We start from the raw sequence: 17,608 nt of genomic DNA on the forward strand, positions 1-17,608 counted from the left end.
TCAGTTTGGCCTGCAGCAGCAGGCCTTTTCCAGGGGCACCACGAGGAGGAACGGACTCACCCCCATACACTGCTTAGTCTTCTTCTGCTTATAAATAAGATAATATCATTTGCTCAGAGTATTAGTCTTATGCTTAATGTTCTTCTGCTTTGTTTTTTTTATGCTTCTTTGTCTTCTCTCTCTTGTTGTTCTGCATCTTGGTGGTTGTCTTCCTGTTCTTTGTCCTCTTGAACCAGCTGACGGTACTGGCACCCGGAGGGGCAGCAGAAGGAACAAGAGCCAATGGCACTACCGAGGACCAGCTGACGGTGCTGGAACCCGGTTACTAAGCAGGAGGTACCTGTGCTACAAAGCACTACCAAGGACCAGCAGACGTTGCCGGAACTCGGATACCGAGATGGAGGCACCTAGGCCAAAGGCTCTGACGAGAACCAGCTGACGGTGCTGGAACCCGGAGGGGTAGCATAAGCTGCAAGAGCAAATGTAAATAGCGAGGACCAGCTGACAGTGCTGGCACCCGGAGGGGCAGCAGAAGGAATAAGAGCCAATGGCACAACCGAGGACCAGCTGACGGTGCTGGAACCCGGTTACTAAGCAGGAGGTACCTGTGCTACAAAGCACTACCAAGGACCAGCAGACGTTGCCGGAACTCGGATACCGAGATGGAGGCACCTAGGCCAAAGGCTCTGACGAGAACCAGCTGACGGTGCTGGAACCCAGAGGGGTAGCATAAGCTGCAAGAGCAAATGGAAATAGCGAGGACCAGCTGACAGTGCTGGCACCCGGAGGGGCAGCAGAAGGAATAAGAGCCAATGGCACAACCGAGGACCAGCTGACGGTGCTGGAACCCGGTTACTAAGCAGGAGGTACCTGTGCTACAAAGCACTACCAAGGACCAGCAGACGTTGCCGGAACTCGGATACCGAGATGGAGGCACCTAGGCCAAAGGCTCTGACGAGAACCAGCTGACGGTGCTGGAACCCGGAGGGGTATCAGAAGTTACCCCTGAAAAGCAAAGTTGGCATGCCGCAAGCTGGCCGCAGTTACCGAATCACACAGTCCTACAGGGGGTGCTTGTCCTACTGGCACTATGGAACAAGCCTTTCTTACCAGAACCCGCAGTCCACATAGGAAGCACCTAAACTGCTGGCACCCTAGCCTCGGCTAACCCAACCGCAACACGACATGGCAACTTGGGGTGGCAAACTGACATTGACACTTCCCGGAAACAGCAGGCAGGGCTGGAACCAAGCTGGGCAGGAGGGAGTACCCGTGCCAAAGTCAGTTATGAGCAGCAACTGGCGATGTTGGAGCCCAGGACAAGCACTTAGCAGGCTGAGGCCTGATGTGCTGTCAATTGGGAGGCAGCAGGACAGATTGCCATCAAAACAGCAGGGGAACAGCTGACGTTACTGAACCCCACAAACACAGGAGCTAGTGTTTTACTCTGTGAAGACGGCACTTCCGAGCAACAACTGGCTGTGTTGAAGCCCAGGGACAAGCACGGAGCAGGCTGAGGCTGCATTGAAGAAATTTTAAGATCGGTTGTAGACTACTAATTTTAACCAAGCTCCACTTAGGCCTGTGGCTTCACTGATTTTCGTATTTCCCCTGTCCTCCAACCCCGCCAGTTACAGCTCCGAAGTGGCGTCTGCACAATCCACACTTGTTCCTGTGTTACAGGTGTTCAGTCCGGTCAGTTAATCCCCTGATGTGTGTCTGGCAATGTCGCCTGCTCTGTCCACATTCCATGGGGAATGTGGACAGAGCAGGCGACATTGCCGGACACACATCAGGGGATTAACTGACCGGACTGAACACCTGTAACACAGGAACAAGTGTGGATTGTGCAGACGCCACTTCGGAGCTGTAACTGGCGGGGTTGGAGGACAGGGGAAATACGAGAGACAGTGGAGCCACAGGCCTAATTGGAGCACGGTTAAAAATCAGTAGTGGTACGACTGTGTAGGCAGCAGGAGACTTTGCCATCTACACAGCAGGGGATCAGCTGACGTTATTGAACCCCACTGAGACACGGGAGCAAGTGTCTCTTTCCGTGTGGACGGCACTTCCGAACTACAACTGGCTGTGTTGAAGCCCAGGAAATTGGAGGGTGTAGGCAGAGGCCTACTGTATTTTGAATGAGGTGACAGCAGGAGAGACTGCCATCCACACAGCAGGGGATCAGCTGACGTTACTGAACCCCACTGAGACACGGGAGCAAGTATCTCTTTCCGTGTGGACGGCACTTCCGAACTACAACTGGCTGTGTTGAAGCCCAGGAAATAGGAGGGTGTAGGCAGAGGCCTACTGTATTTTGAATGAGGTGACAGCAGGAGAGACTGCCATCCACACAGCAGGGGATCAGCTGACGTTACTGAACCCCACTGAGACACGGGAGCAAGTATCTCTTTCCGTGTGGACGGCACTTCCGAACTACAACTGGCTGTGTTGAAGCCCAGGAAATTGGAGGGTGTAGGCAGAGGCCTACTGTATTTTGAATGAGGTGACAGCAGGAGAGACTGCCATCCACACAGCAGGGGATCAGCTGACGTTACTGAACCCCACTGAGACACGGGAGCAAGTATCTCTTTCCGTGTGGACGGCACTTCCGAACTACAACTGGCTGTGTTGAAGCCCAGGAAATAGGAGGGTGTAGGCAGAGGCCTACTGTATTTTGAATGAGGTTACAGCAGGAGAGACTGCCATCCACACAGCAGGGGATCAGCTGACGTTACTGAACCCCACTGAGACACGGGAGCAAGTGTCTCTTTCCGTGTGGACGGCACTTCCGAACTACAACTGGCTGTGTTGAAGCCCAGGAAATTGGAGGGTGTAGGCAGAGGCCTACTGTATTTTGAATGAGGTGACAGCAGGAGAGACTGCCATCCACACAGCAGGGGATCAGCTGACGTTACTGAACCCCACTGAGACACGGGAGCAAGTATCTCTTTCCGTGTGGACGGCACTTCCGAACTACAACTGGCTGTGTTGAAGCCCAGGAAATAGGAGGGTGTAGGCAGAGGCCTACTGTATTTTGAATGAGGAGACAGCAGGAGAGACTGCCATCCACACAGCAGGGGATCAGCTGACGTAACTGAACCCCACTGAGACACGGGAGCAAGTATCTCTTTCCGTGTGGACGGCACTTCCGAACTACAACTGGCTGTGTTGAAGCCCAGGAAATTGGAGGGTGTAGGCAGAGGCCTACTGTATTTTGAATGAGGTGACAGCAGGAGAGACTGCCATCCACACAGCAGGGGATCAGCTGACGTTACTGAACCCCACTGAGACACGGGAGCAAGTATCTCTTTCCGTGTGGACGGCACTTCCGAACTACAACTGGCTGTGTTGAAGCCCAGGAAATAGGAGGGTGTAGGCAGAGGCCTACTGTATTTTGAATGAGGTGACAGCAGGAGAGACTGCCATCCACACAGCAGGGGATCAGCTGACGTTACTGAACCCCACTGAGACACGGGAGCAAGTATCTCTTTCCGTGTGGACGGCACTTCCGAACTACAACTGGCTGTGTTGAAGCCCAGGAAATTGGAGGGTGTAGGCAGAGGCCTACTGTATTTTGAATGAGGTGACAGCAGGAGAGACTGCCATCCACACAGCAGGGGATCAGCTGACGTTACTGAACCCCACTGAGACACGGGAGCAAGTATCTCTTTCCGTGTGGACGGCACTTCCGAACTACAACTGGCTGTGTTGAAGCCCAGGAAATAGGAGGGTGTAGGCAGAGGCCTACTGTATTTTGAATGAGGTGACAGCAGGAGAGACTGCCATCCACACAGCAGGGGATCAGCTGACGTTACTGAACCCCACTGAGACACGGGAGCAAGTATCTCTTTCCGTGTGGACGGCACTTCCGAACTACAACTGGCTGTGTTGAAGCCCAGGAAATTGGAGGGTGTAGGCAGAGGCCTACTGTATTTTGAATGAGGTGACAGCAGGAGAGACTGCCATCCACACAGCAGGGGATCAGCTGACGTTACTGAACCCCACTGAGACACGGGAGCAAGTATCTCTTTCCGTGTGGACGGCACTTCCGAACTACAACTGGCTGTGTTGAAGCCCAGGAAATTGGAGGGTGTAGGCAGAGGCCTACTGTATTTTGAATGAGGTGACAGCAGGAGAGACTGCCATCCACACAGCAGGGGATCAGCTGACGTTACTGAACCCCACTGAGACACGGGAGCAAGTGTCTCTTTCCGTGTGGACGGCACTTCCGAACTACAACTGGCTGTGTTGAAGCCCAGGAAATAGGAGGGTGTAGGCAGAGGCCTACTGTATTTTGAATGAGGTTACAGCAGGAGAGACTGCCATCCACACAGCAGGGGATCAGCTGACGTTACTGAACCCCACTGAGACACGGGAGCAAGTGTCTCTTTCCGTGTGGACGGCACTTCCGAACTACAACTGGCTGTGTTGAAGCCCAGGAAATTGGAGGGTGTAGGCAGAGGCCTACTGTATTTTGAATGAGGTGACAGCAGGAGAGACTGCCATCCACACAGCAGGGGATCAGCTGACGTTACTGAACCCCACTGAGACACGGGAGCAAGTATCTCTTTCCGTGTGGACGGCACTTCCGAACTACAACTGGCTGTGTGGAAGCCCAGGAAATAGGAGGGTGTAGGCAGAGGCCTACTGTATTTTGAATGAGGTTACAGCAGGAGAGACTGCCATCCACACAGCAGGGGATCAGCTGACGTTACTGAACCCCACTGAGACACGGGAGCAAGTGTCTCTTTCCGTGTGGACGGCACTTCCGAACTACAACTGGCTGTGTTGAAGCCCAGGAAATTGGAGGGTGTAGGCAGAGGCCTACTGTATTTTGAATGAGGTGACAGCAGGAGAGACTGCCATCCACACAGCAGGGGATCAGCTGACGTTACTGAACCCCACTGAGACACGGGAGCAAGTATCTCTTTCCGTGTGGACGGCACTTCCGAACTACAACTGGCTGTGTGGAAGCCCAGGAAATAGGAGGGTGTAGGCAGAGGCCTACTGTATTTTGAATGAGGTGACAGCAGGAGAGACTGCCATCCACACAGCAGGGGATCAGCTGACGTTACTGAACCCCACTGAGACACGGGAGCAAGTATCTCTTTCCGTGTGGACGGCACTTCCGAACTACAACTGGCTGTGTTGAAGCCCAGGAAATAGGAGGGTGTAGGCAGAGGCCTACTGTATTTTGAATGAGGTGACAGCAGGAGAGACTGCCATCCACACAGCAGGGGATCAGCTGACGTTACTGAACCCCACTGAGACACGGGAGCAAGTATCTCTTTCCGTGTGGACGGCACTTCCGAACTACAACTGGCTGTGTTGAAGCCCAGGAAATTGGAGGGTGTAGGCAGAGGCCTACTGTATTTTGAATGAGGTGACAGCAGGAGAGACTGCCATCCACACAGCAGGGGATCAGCTGACGTTACTGAACCCCACTAAGACACGGGAGCAAGTATCTCTTTCCGTGTGGACGGCACTTCCGAACTACAACTGGCTGTGTTGAAGCCCAGGAAATTGGAGGGTGTAGGCAGAGGCCTACTGTATTTTGAATGAGGTGACAGCAGGAGAGACTGCCATCCACACAGCAGGGGATCAGCTGACGTTACTGAACCCCACTGAGACACGGGAGCAAGTGTCTCTTTCCGTGTGGACGGCACTTCCGAACTACAACTGGCTGTGTTGAAGCCCAGGAAATAGGAGGGTGTAGGCAGAGGCCTACTGTGTTTTGAATGAGGTTACAGCAGGAGAGACTGCCATCCACACAGCAGGGGATCAGCTGACGTTACTGAACCCCACTGAGACACGGGAGCAAGTGTCTCTTTCCGTGTGGACGGCACTTCCGAACTACAACTGGCTGTGTTGAAGCCCAGGAAATTGGAGGGTGTAGGCAGAGGCCTACTGTATTTTGAATGATGTGACAGCAGGAGAGACTGCCATCCACACAGCAGGGGATCAGCTGACGTTACTGAACCCCACTGAGACACGGGAGCAAGTATCTCTTTCCGTGTGGACGGCACTTCCGAACTACAACTGGCTGTGTTGAAGCCCAGGAAATTGGAGGGTGTAGGCAGAGGCCTACTGTATTTTGAATGAGGTGACAGCAGGAGAGACTGCCATCCACACAGCAGGGGATCAGCTGACGTAACTGAACCCCACTGAGACACGGGAGCAAGTATCTCTTTCCGTGTGGACGGCACTTCCGAACTACAACTGGCTGTGTTGAAGCCCAGGAAATTGGAGGGTGTAGGCAGAGGCCTACTGTATTTTGAATGAGGTGACAGCAGGAGAGACTGCCATCCACACAGCAGGGGATCAGCTGACGTTACTGAACCCCACTGAGACACGGGAGCAAGTATCTCTTTCCGTGTGGACGGCACTTCCGAACTACAACTGGCTGTGTTGAAGCCCAGGAAATAGGAGGGTGTAGGCAGAGGCCTACTGTATTTTGAATGAGGTGACAGCAGGAGAGACTGCCATCCACACAGCAGGGGATCAGCTGACGTTACTGAACCCCACTGAGACACGGGAGCAAGTATCTCTTTCCGTGTGGACGGCACTTCCGAACTACAACTGGCTGTGTTGAAGCCCAGGAAATTGGAGGGTGTAGGCAGAGGCCTACTGTATTTTGAATGAGGTGACAGCAGGAGAGACTGCCATCCACACAGCAGGGGATCAGCTGACGTTACTGAACCCCACTGAGACACGGGAGCAAGTATCTCTTTCCGTGTGGACGGCACTTCCGAACTACAACTGGCTGTGTTGAAGCCCAGGAAATTGGAGGGTGTAGGCAGAGGCCTACTGTATTTTGAATGAGGTGACAGCAGGAGAGACTGCCATCCACACAGCAGGGGATCAGCTGACGTTACTGAACCCCACTGAGACACGGGAGCAAGTGTCTCTTTCCGTGTGGACGGCACTTCCGAACTACAACTGGCTGTGTTGAAGCCCAGGAAATAGGAGGGTGTAGGCAGAGGCCTACTGTATTTTGAATGAGGTTACAGCAGGAGAGACTGCCATCCACACAGCAGGGGATCAGCTGACGTTACTGAACCCCACTGAGACACGGGAGCAAGTGTCTCTTTCCGTGTGGACGGCACTTCCGAACTACAACTGGCTGTGTTGAAGCCCAGGAAATTGGAGGGTGTAGGCAGAGGCCTACTGTATTTTGAATGAGGTGACAGCAGGAGAGACTGCCATCCACACAGCAGGGGATCAGCTGACGTTACTGAACCCCACTGAGACACGGGAGCAAGTATCTCTTTCCGTGTGGACGGCACTTCCGAACTACAACTGGCTGTGTGGAAGCCCAGGAAATAGGAGGGTGTAGGCAGAGGCCTACTGTATTTTGAATGAGGTGACAGCAGGAGAGACTGCCATCCACACAGCAGGGGATCAGCTGACGTTACTGAACCCCACTGAGACACGGGAGCAAGTATCTCTTTCCGTGTGGACGGCACTTCCGAACTACAACTGGCTGTGTTGAAGCCCAGGAAATAGGAGGGTGTAGGCAGAGGCCTACTGTATTTTGAATGAGGTGACAGCAGGAGAGACTGCCATCCACACAGCAGGGGATCAGCTGACGTTACTGAACCCCACTGAGACACGGGAGCAAGTATCTCTTTCCGTGTGGACGGCACTTCCGAACTACAACTGGCTGTGTTGAAGCCCAGGAAATTGGAGGGTGTAGGCAGAGGCCTACTGTATTTTGAATGAGGTGACAGCAGGAGAGACTGCCATCCACACAGCAGGGGATCAGCTGACGTTACTGAACCCCACTAAGACACGGGAGCAAGTATCTCTTTCCGTGTGGACGGCACTTCCGAACTACAACTGGCTGTGTTGAAGCCCAGGAAATTGGAGGGTGTAGGCAGAGGCCTACTGTATTTTGAATGAGGTGACAGCAGGAGAGACTGCCATCCACACAGCAGGGGATCAGCTGACGTTACTGAACCCCACTGAGACACGGGAGCAAGTGTCTCTTTCCGTGTGGACGGCACTTCCGAACTACAACTGGCTGTGTTGAAGCCCAGGAAATAGGAGGGTGTAGGCAGAGGCCTACTGTATTTTGAATGAGGTTACAGCAGGAGAGACTGCCATCCACACAGCAGGGGATCAGCTGACGTTACTGAACCCCACTGAGACACGGGAGCAAGTGTCTCTTTCCGTGTGGACGGCACTTCCGAACTACAACTGGCTGTGTTGAAGCCCAGGAAATTGGAGGGTGTAGGCAGAGGCCTACTGTATTTTGAATGATGTGACAGCAGGAGAGACTGCCATCCACACAGCAGGGGATCAGCTGACGTTACTGAACCCCACTGAGACACGGGAGCAAGTATCTCTTTCCGTGTGGACGGCACTTCCGAACTACAACTGGCTGTGTTGAAGCCCAGGAAATTGGAGGGTGTAGGCAGAGGCCTACTGTATTTTGAATGAGGTGACAGCAGGAGAGACTGCCATCCACACAGCAGGGGATCAGCTGACGTAACTGAACCCCACTGAGACACGGGAGCAAGTATCTCTTTCCGTGTGGACGGCACTTCCGAACTACAACTGGCTGTGTTGAAGCCCAGGAAATTGGAGGGTGTAGGCAGAGGCCTACTGTATTTTGAATGAGGTGACAGCAGGAGAGACTGCCATCCACACAGCAGGGGATCAGCTGACGTTACTGAACCCCACTGAGACACGGGAGCAAGTATCTCTTTCCGTGTGGACGGCACTTCCGAACTACAACTGGCTGTGTTGAAGCCCAGGAAATAGGAGGGTGTAGGCAGAGGCCTACTGTATTTTGAATGAGGTGACAGCAGGAGAGACTGCCATCCACACAGCAGGGGATCAGCTGACGTTACTGAACCCCACTGAGACACGGGAGCAAGTGTCTCTTTCAGTGTGGACGGCACTTCCGAACTACAACTGGCTGTGTTGAAGCCCAGGAAATTGGAGGGTGTAGGCAGAGGCCTACTGTATTTTGAATGAGGTGACAGCAGGAGAGACTGCCATCCACACAGCAGGGGATCAGCTGACGTTACTGAACCCCACTGAGACACGGGAGCAAGTATCTCTTTCCGTGTGGACGGCACTTCCGAACTACAACTGGCTGTGTTGAAGCCCAGGAAATAGGAAGGTGTAGGCAGAGGCCTACTGTATTTTGAATGAAGTGACAGCAGGAGAGACTGCCATCCACACAGCAGGGGATCAGCTGACGTTACTGAACCCCACTGAGACACGGGAGCAAGTATCTCTTTCCGTGTGGACGGCACTTCCGAACTACAACTGGCTGTGTTGAAGCCCAGGAAATAGGAGGGTGTAGGCAGAGGCCTACTGTATTTTGAATGAGGTGACAGCAGGAGAGACTGCCATCCACACAGCAGGGGATCAGCTGACGTTACTGAACCCCACTGAGACACGGGAGCAAGTATCTCTTTCCATGTGGACGGCACTTCCGAGCTACAACTGGCTGAGTTGAAGCCCAGGAAATAGGAGGGTGTAGGCAGAGGCCTACTGTCTTTGGAATGCGGAGACAGCAGGAGAGACTGCCATCTCCACAGCAGGGGAACAGCTGGCATTGCTGAACCCCACTAACACTTGAACGAATGTGTTTGGCTCTGTGGAGACGACACTTCTGAACACCAACTGACGCTGTTGGAGCCCAGGATTAGGCGAGGTGCAGGCTGGGGCCTACTGGATTTTGGCAGGTGAAGGCAGCAGGAGACTTGCCATCTCCACAGCAGGGGAACAGCTGGCAGTGCTGAAACCCACTAACACTCGAACGAATGTGTCTGGCTCTGTGGAGACGACACTTCTGAACACCAACTGACGCTGTTGGAGCCCAGGATTAGGCGTGGAGCAGGCTGGGGCCTACTGGATTTTGGCAGGTGAAGGCAGCAGGAGACTTGCCATCTCCACAGCAGGGGAACAGCTGGCAGTGCTGAACCCCACTAACACTTGAACGAATGTGTTTGGCTCTGTGGAGACGACACTTCTGAACACCAACTGACGCTGTTGGAGCCCAGGATTAGGCGTGGAGCAGGCTGGGGCCTACTGGATTTTGGCAGGTGAAGGCAGCAGGAGACTTGCCATCTCCACAGCAGGGGAACAGCTGGCAGTGCTGAAACCCACTAACACTCGAACGAATATGTTTGGCTCTGTGGAGACGACACTTCTGAACACCAACTGACGCTGTTGGAGCCCAGGATTAGGCGAGGAGCAGGCTGGGGCCTACTGGATTTTGGCAGGTGAAGGCAGCAGGAGACTTGCCATCTCCACAGCAGGGGAACAGCTGGCAGTGCTGAACCCCACTAACACTTGAACGAATGTGTTTGGCTCTGTGGAGACGACACTTCTGAACACCAACTGACGCTGTTGGAGCCCAGGATTAGGCATGGAGCAGGCTGGGGCCTACTGGATTTGGGCAGGTGAAGGCAGCAGGAGACTTGCCATCTCCACAGCAGGGGAACAGCTGGCAGTGCTGAAACCCACTAACACTCGAACGAATGTGTCTGGCTCTGTGGAGATGACACTTCTGAACACCAACTGACGCTGTTGGAGCCCAGGATTAGGCGTGGAGCAGGCTGGGGCCTACTGGATTTTGGCAGGTGAAGGCAGCAGGAGACTTGCCATCTCCACAGCAGGGGAACAGCTGGCAGTGCTGAACCCCACTAACACTTGAACGAATGTGTTTGGCTCTGTGGAGACGACACTTCTGAACACCAACTGACGCTGTTGGAGCCCAGGATTAGGCGAGGAGCAGGCTGGGGCCTGTTGTTTTTGGCAGGTGAAGGCAGCAGGAGACTTGCCATCTCCACAGCAGGGGAACAGCTGGCAGTGCTGAAACCCACTAACACTCGAACGAATGTGTTTGGCTATGTGGAGACGACACTTCTGAACACCAACTGACACTGTTGGAGCCCAGGATTACGCATGCCGCATGCAGAGGCCAATGGGCAGCGGTTTTTATGGAGGTTGTGGACTACTACTGATTCTAACCATGCTCCACTTAGGCCTCTGGCTCCACTGTCTCTACTATTTACCCTGGCCTCCAACCCCACCAGCTACATCTCTGAAGTGGCGTCAGCACAATCTACACTTGTTCCTGTGTTACTGGTGCTCAGTCCCGTCAGTTGATCCCCTGATGTTTGTCCGGCAAGTTCGCCAGCTCTGTCCTCATTCCCACTACTGGTTATGGGAATGTGGACAGAGCAGGAGACCTTGCCGGACACACATCAGGGGATAAACTGATGGGACTGAGCCACAGGAACACAGGAACAAGTGTAGATTGTGCTGACGCCACTTCAGAGATGTAGATGGCGGGGTTGGAGGTCAGGGGAAATAGTAGAGACAGTGGAGCCAGAGACCTAAGTTGGGCACGGTTAAAAATCAGTAGTGGTTTGAATGTTGATGGAGCTGGTGACTTTGCCATCCACACAGCAGGGGATCAGCTGGCATTACTGAACCCCACTAACACAGGAGTTAGTGTGTTTCTCTATGCAGACGACACATCTGAGCGACAACTGGCTGTGTTGAAGCACAGGGATTATAGTTCAGGTGGTAGAAAAATGAACACACCAGCAGACCTGGATACAGTTGCCAACCACTAATTTAGTCTGTAAGAGGAATGGCAAAGTCTTTTGAGATCCAGGCCTTGTTCATTTTCAGAAAAGTCAGCAGGTCAACATTATCGGAAGATAGTCGCGTGCGACGGTCTGTTAGTACACCACCTGCGGCACTAAAGACACGTTCCGATAATACACTGGCAGCAGGGCAAGCCAGCACCTCCAATGCATACTGGCTAAGCTCTGGCCATGTATCCAGCTTAGAGACCCAAAACTTGAAGGGGGAAGAGCCATCTGGGAGTACAGCGACAGGGCAAGACATGTAGTCTGACACCATCTGACGGAAGCGTTGCCTCCTGCTGACTCGAGGCGTCGCTGATGGTGTAGACAATTGTGGTGGACACACAAAACTTTGCCACATTTGGGCCATAGTGGTCTTGCCTTGTGCTGCGGCGCTGCCTCTGCTCCCTCTTTGTGCAGAGTTTCCTCCACTGCCTCGACGCACAGAGCTGCTTTTTAAAGCAATAGCAACAATGCTGTCGGGTGGAATGGAAAACATTATGGACTGCACCAGTGACTCTTCGTACTCCCGCATTTTACGCTCCCGGTTCAACGTTGGTATGAGCCTTTGTACGCTGTCCCGGTAGCGAGGATCTAGGAGGGTGTACACCCAATAATCAGCCGAGACGAGAATGTGGGCGATGCGGCGGTCGTTTCTCAGGCACTGCAGCATGAAATCAACCATGTGCTGCAGACTCCCAACTGCCAAAGAACCGCTGTCCCCTGTTTGAGGTGTGACCTCGGCCTGCTCTGCATCACCCCACCCTCGCTGTACATACTGAGTAGAGGTTTGTGTACCTCCCTCCTCTGGAGAGATGTCTTCCTCCTCCATCGACTCCTCCTCATCCTCCTCACAAAGTGTCCCCTGCCTAGGCCTTTGTGAGGAAACACGTAGCGCAGACTGTCCAGAAGCAGATGGCATTTGGGACTCCTCATCCTCCACCTCTTCCGAAACCTCATCCCTTAGTGCTTGCAGTGTTTGTTGAAGCAGGCAGATAAGGGGGACAGTCATGCTGACTAGTGCATCATCTGCACTCGCCATCCGCGTGGATTCATCGAAGGCACGCAAAACGAGGCAGATGTCCTTCATAGAGGCCCACTCAATGGTGCTGAAGTGTGAACGGCGCACAGTGCGACTTGTTTGCGCCTGATGCAGCTGGTACTCCATGACTGCTGCCTGCTGCTCACACAACCGCTCCAACATATGTAACGTTGAATTCCACCGGGTGGGTAGGTCACATATGATGCGATGTTCCGGAAGGCCAAATCGTCGCTGCAGAGCAGCGAGGCGCGATCTTGCCGTGCTGGAACGTCGCAAGTGAGCGCACTCTATGCGGACCTTGTGCAACAGTGCATCAAGATCCGGATAGTCCCTCAGAAAGCTCTGCACGACCAAGTTAAGAACATGTGCCAGACATGGGATGTGTGTGAGGTTGCCTAAGCCAAGAGCTGCCACCAGATTTCGGCCATTGTCACACACTACCAAGCCCGGCTGGAGATTCGCTGGCCCAAACCACACATCGCTTTCCAGCTTGATAGCATTCCAGAGCTCCTGCGCTGTGTGGCTTCGATTCCCCAAAGAAATTAATTTGAGTACAGCCTGTTGACGTTTGGCCATGGCTGTGCTCATATCGGTCGTAACAGGCTCCTGCTCTGCTGTTTCTGAGGAACTTGAGTAGGAGGAGTCTATGTGTACAGACTGGAGTCCTGCAATCCGTGGCGTTGGAAGAACACGTACAGCGCCACTCTCCAGATCCGTACCCGGCTCCACAACATTGACCCAGTGGGCAGTGAGGGAAAGGTATCGTCCCTGTCCATGGTTACTGGTCCACGCATCGGTGGTCAGGTGGACCTTGCTACTAACGGCGTTTAGTAGCGCATGTTTTATTTTGCCCTCAACATGTTTCTGCAGGGCAGGGACGGCTCGCCTGCTGAAATAAAAGCGGCTGGGCACGTTGTATTGGGGGACTGCCAATGCCATTAAGTCCCGGAAGGTGTCAGTGTCCACCAGCCTGAATGACAGCATTTCAACTGCCAGAAGTTTGGCAATGCCAGCATTCAGAGACTGTGCTCGGGGATGGTTTGCCGAGTAAGGGCGCCTTTTATCCCATGCCTGTGCTACCGATGGCTGTGATGGATGGGAACGTGCTGCTATGGGTGTAATCTGACAGGGTCTCCGGACAACAGTGGCAGAGGTTCTTCCTTGGCGATCCTGTGAGGAAGCCGAACCAGCAGTGTGTGAGCTGGAGGAAGAGGCCCCAACACGAACTGAAGAGGTGGTAGGTGGTGCTGTACGTTGGCCTACGTCTTCAGGGTGTCTCTGCAACTCCAACTCGTGCTTGGTGCGCACATGTTTCCACATATTTGTGGTATTGAGGTTGCTGACATTTCTCCCTCTTTTGACTCTCTGATGACACAGCTTGCATTTGACAAAGCAAATGTCATCTGCAACTGTGTCAAAAAAGGACCACGCACTGCAACTCTTGGGAGCGCCCGGTTTGCCTTTGGAATGAGGAATGCTCCTAACGGGTGCCGAAGTGGAGGGTACAGGCAACCAAGTCTTCCCCCTCCCTCTGCCTCCTGTTTTGGCCGGTAGGGGAATCTCTTCCTCCGAGCTGCTCCCACCACCTTCCTGTTCCTCACGCCATGATGGGTCAAGGACCTCATCATCTTCCCTCCCCTCTTCAAACAGCTGCTTCTCCGGGGTTGTCTCGCCAGCACCGTACGCACCAGAAAGTGGCAACTGAGTCTCGTCATCATCTGATGCGTACTGAGGTGTGCTGACCATAGGCACTGGCCCACTCGCCTCTTCAGATTCAGAGGGACAAAGAAGTTGCGCATCACTGCATACTCCCTCTTCTTCACATTCAGGAATGCTGCTTGGCTGGCCCCCTCTTTCCAAGCCAACAGATTCCGAGAACAGAAGTAGAGACTGTGATGGCTCCTGTCCATGTCTCTCTGACTGCCTGGGCACTTTGGCAGGTGGTGAAGAGACAGATGGTTGCTCTTCGGTGCTCTGACCCTGAGAGGATGCGGAAGTAATTGAAGTCGATGCGTTAGCTGCCATCCATCCGACAACGGCTTCAATTTGTTCCTCCTGCAGCAGTGGGGTACGTTGAGGTCCTACAAAGCTGCGCATAAAGGACTGTTGCCTGCTAAAACTGGGGGATGCTGATCCACTGGTGCCCGCAGCAGGCACAGAATCCCCACATCCTCTACCTGTAGAATCCCCACGTCCTCTCCCTGCAGAATCCCCACGTCCTCTCCCTGCTGAAACTCCACGCCCACGCGCCTTACTCCCTGCCTTCTTCATCTTGCAAGACTGCTTAAGATAGGCAGAAAAGTACAAAGGGGGGCCTTAGTGTGCTTATTCCTGAACAGCTAGTTACAGGTACAAGAAACACTAATTTTATGAAGTGTGTGTGTGTGGACTACACTTTAATAGGAGCTGATGTGGCCTACACAAGTTCCAAATGTAGTGTTTGGTGAACTTTTTTTGTGGTTTCTTTGTTGGAAACAAACTCAAAGTATGTGAACAAAGAATTGAAACTGATAGTATCACCAACTTTTTGGAGCTATTACAATGCAGGCAGGTAACCTACAATGCAAAAGATGAGGCTCCAAAAAAATTGGGTAATACTAATCTGGCTGCGCCGGCAGGGCACAAGCCAGAAAAAAAGGCTCCTCTATCTACTCCTATATAGTGTTTGCAACCAACCAATGTTGATGGATACGGATGGATGCACACTAATAGGAGAAGAAAAAATGAGCTGCACTCAAAGACAAATATGTGTGAGGCAGTGACGCACGTTGAGCGTCCTACAACCAGACGTAGCTGCAGGACACTCTACTCAGCGTGAGCTGCACTCACACACAGTCAGAGACCTCTCAGACAGCCGTCAACAGTGCAGCTAAGTGGGCACTGGCACTGACAGGCTGCAGAAAGGCTCCGCTGTGTACTCCTATATAGTGTTTGCAACCACCGTAGATGGAGACGGATGGATGCACACTAATAGAAGAAAAAATGAGCTGCACTCAAATAAAAATATGTGTGAGGCACTGACGCACGCTGAGCGTCCTACAGCCAGACGTAGCTGCAGGACACACTACTCAGCGTGAGCTGCACTCACACACAGTCAGAGACCTCTCAGACAGCCGTGAACAGTGCAGCAAAGTGGACACTAGCACTGAAAGGCTGCAGAAAGGCTCCGCTGTCTACTACTAGTGTTTGCAACCAACGTATATGGATACGGATGGAAGCACACTAGATTGAAATTATGTAAAAAATGCAGCTCAAAAAATAAAAGATGTATGAGGCAGCAGTGATCACACTGGGTGGCCTACAGCCTGACGTGGCTGCAGGACCCACTCCACAGCGTGAGCTGCACTCACACAGCCCTTGCAGACAGCTGTGAACACTGCTGCTAGGGCAAAGAAGGCTACAGTGGTGGTTTATGTAGCCTGGGTAAAGCACTAGATGTTTGGTGGAATCGCTATTTCTAACTGTCCCTCACAGTCTTCTACAGCAGCCTGTCCCTAACTGAATTCACAGCAGAGTGACCAGAAATGGTGGCTGCGGTGGCTTTTATAGTGCATCATGACATCATTTCGGCAGCCAATCACAGCCATGCCAATAGTTAACATGCCTACATGCCTAACAGGATGTGCCCACACTTCGGAGGATTCCCATTGGCTTAATCAAAGCAAGCAGGCTCATAGCATGATGGGAACTTCCGATTCCGATTCCGGAATCCGATATGACAAAAGTATCGGAAGTCCGTATCGGAATTCCGATACCGCTAATATCGGCCGATACCCGATACTTGCGGTATCGGAATGCTCAACACTAGTTACGACTGTACGTTATAAACTACTGTGAAGCCCTGGGAGGTTCAAAGTTCTCACCACACATCTAGATAAGTTCCTTGGTGGGGGTCTAGTTTCTAAATTGGTGTCATTTGTGCGGGGTTTCCATTGTTTTGGCACATCAGGGGCTTTCCAAACGCGACATGGCATCCGATTTCAATTCCAGCCATAAAAGTCAAATGGCGCTGTTTCCCTTCCGAGCTCTGCTATGAGCCCAAATAGTGGTTTACCCCCACATATGGGGTATCAGCGTACTCAGGACAAATTGCACAATAACTTTTGGGGTCCTGTTACCCTTGGAAAAATAAAAATTGGGGTTAAAAGATCATTTTTTTGGAAAAAATATGATTTTTTAAATGTACGGCTGTACGTTATAAACTTCTGTGAAGCCCTTGTGGGTTCAAAGTTCTCACCACATATCTAGATAAGTTCTTTGGGGGGGTCTATTTTGCAAAATGGGGTCACTTGTGGGGGGTTTCCACTGTTTAGGCACATCAGGGGTCTCCAAACGTGACATGGCGTCCTATCTGAATTCCAGCCAATTTTGCATTGAAAAATTCAAACGGCGCTCCTTCCCTTCTGAGCTCTGCCATGCGCCGAAACAGTGATTCCCCCCCACATATCAGGTATCAGTGTACTCAGGACAACTTTTGCAGTCCAATTTCTCCTGTTACCCTTGGTAAAATAAAAAAATTGGACCTGAAGTAATATTTTTGTGAAAAAAAGTTAAATGTTCAATTTTTTAAACATTCAAAAAATTCCTGTGAAGCACCTGAATGGTTAATAATAGAGTTGAGCGAAACGGGTCGAAAAAATTCAAAAGTCGCCGACTTTTGGCAAAGTCGGGTTTCATGAAATGAAACCCGACCCTAGGATGAGGTCGGCCACGAGGTCGGCGACTTACGCGCCAAAGTCGCGTTTCAAAAGTTTGTTTTGCGCTCTTTTTCAGCCAATCAGGATCCACGGACACTGTGGGCAACGTGATGACATAGGCACGGGTCACCACCATCTTTCAGAAGGGCATGCAAGTGATTGGCTTGCTTTGGTGGGCGTCACAGGGGGTATAAAAGGGCGTGCATGCCGACCGCCATCTTACTTCTGCCGATCTTAGTATAGGGAGA

The sequence above is a fragment of the Dendrobates tinctorius genome, unplaced genomic scaffold (assembly GCF_039654945.1).
Source record: "Dendrobates tinctorius isolate UK_male_01 unplaced genomic scaffold, ASM3965494v1 ptg000043l, whole genome shotgun sequence".
Classification (NCBI taxonomy): Eukaryota; Metazoa; Chordata; class Amphibia; order Anura; family Dendrobatidae; genus Dendrobates; species Dendrobates tinctorius.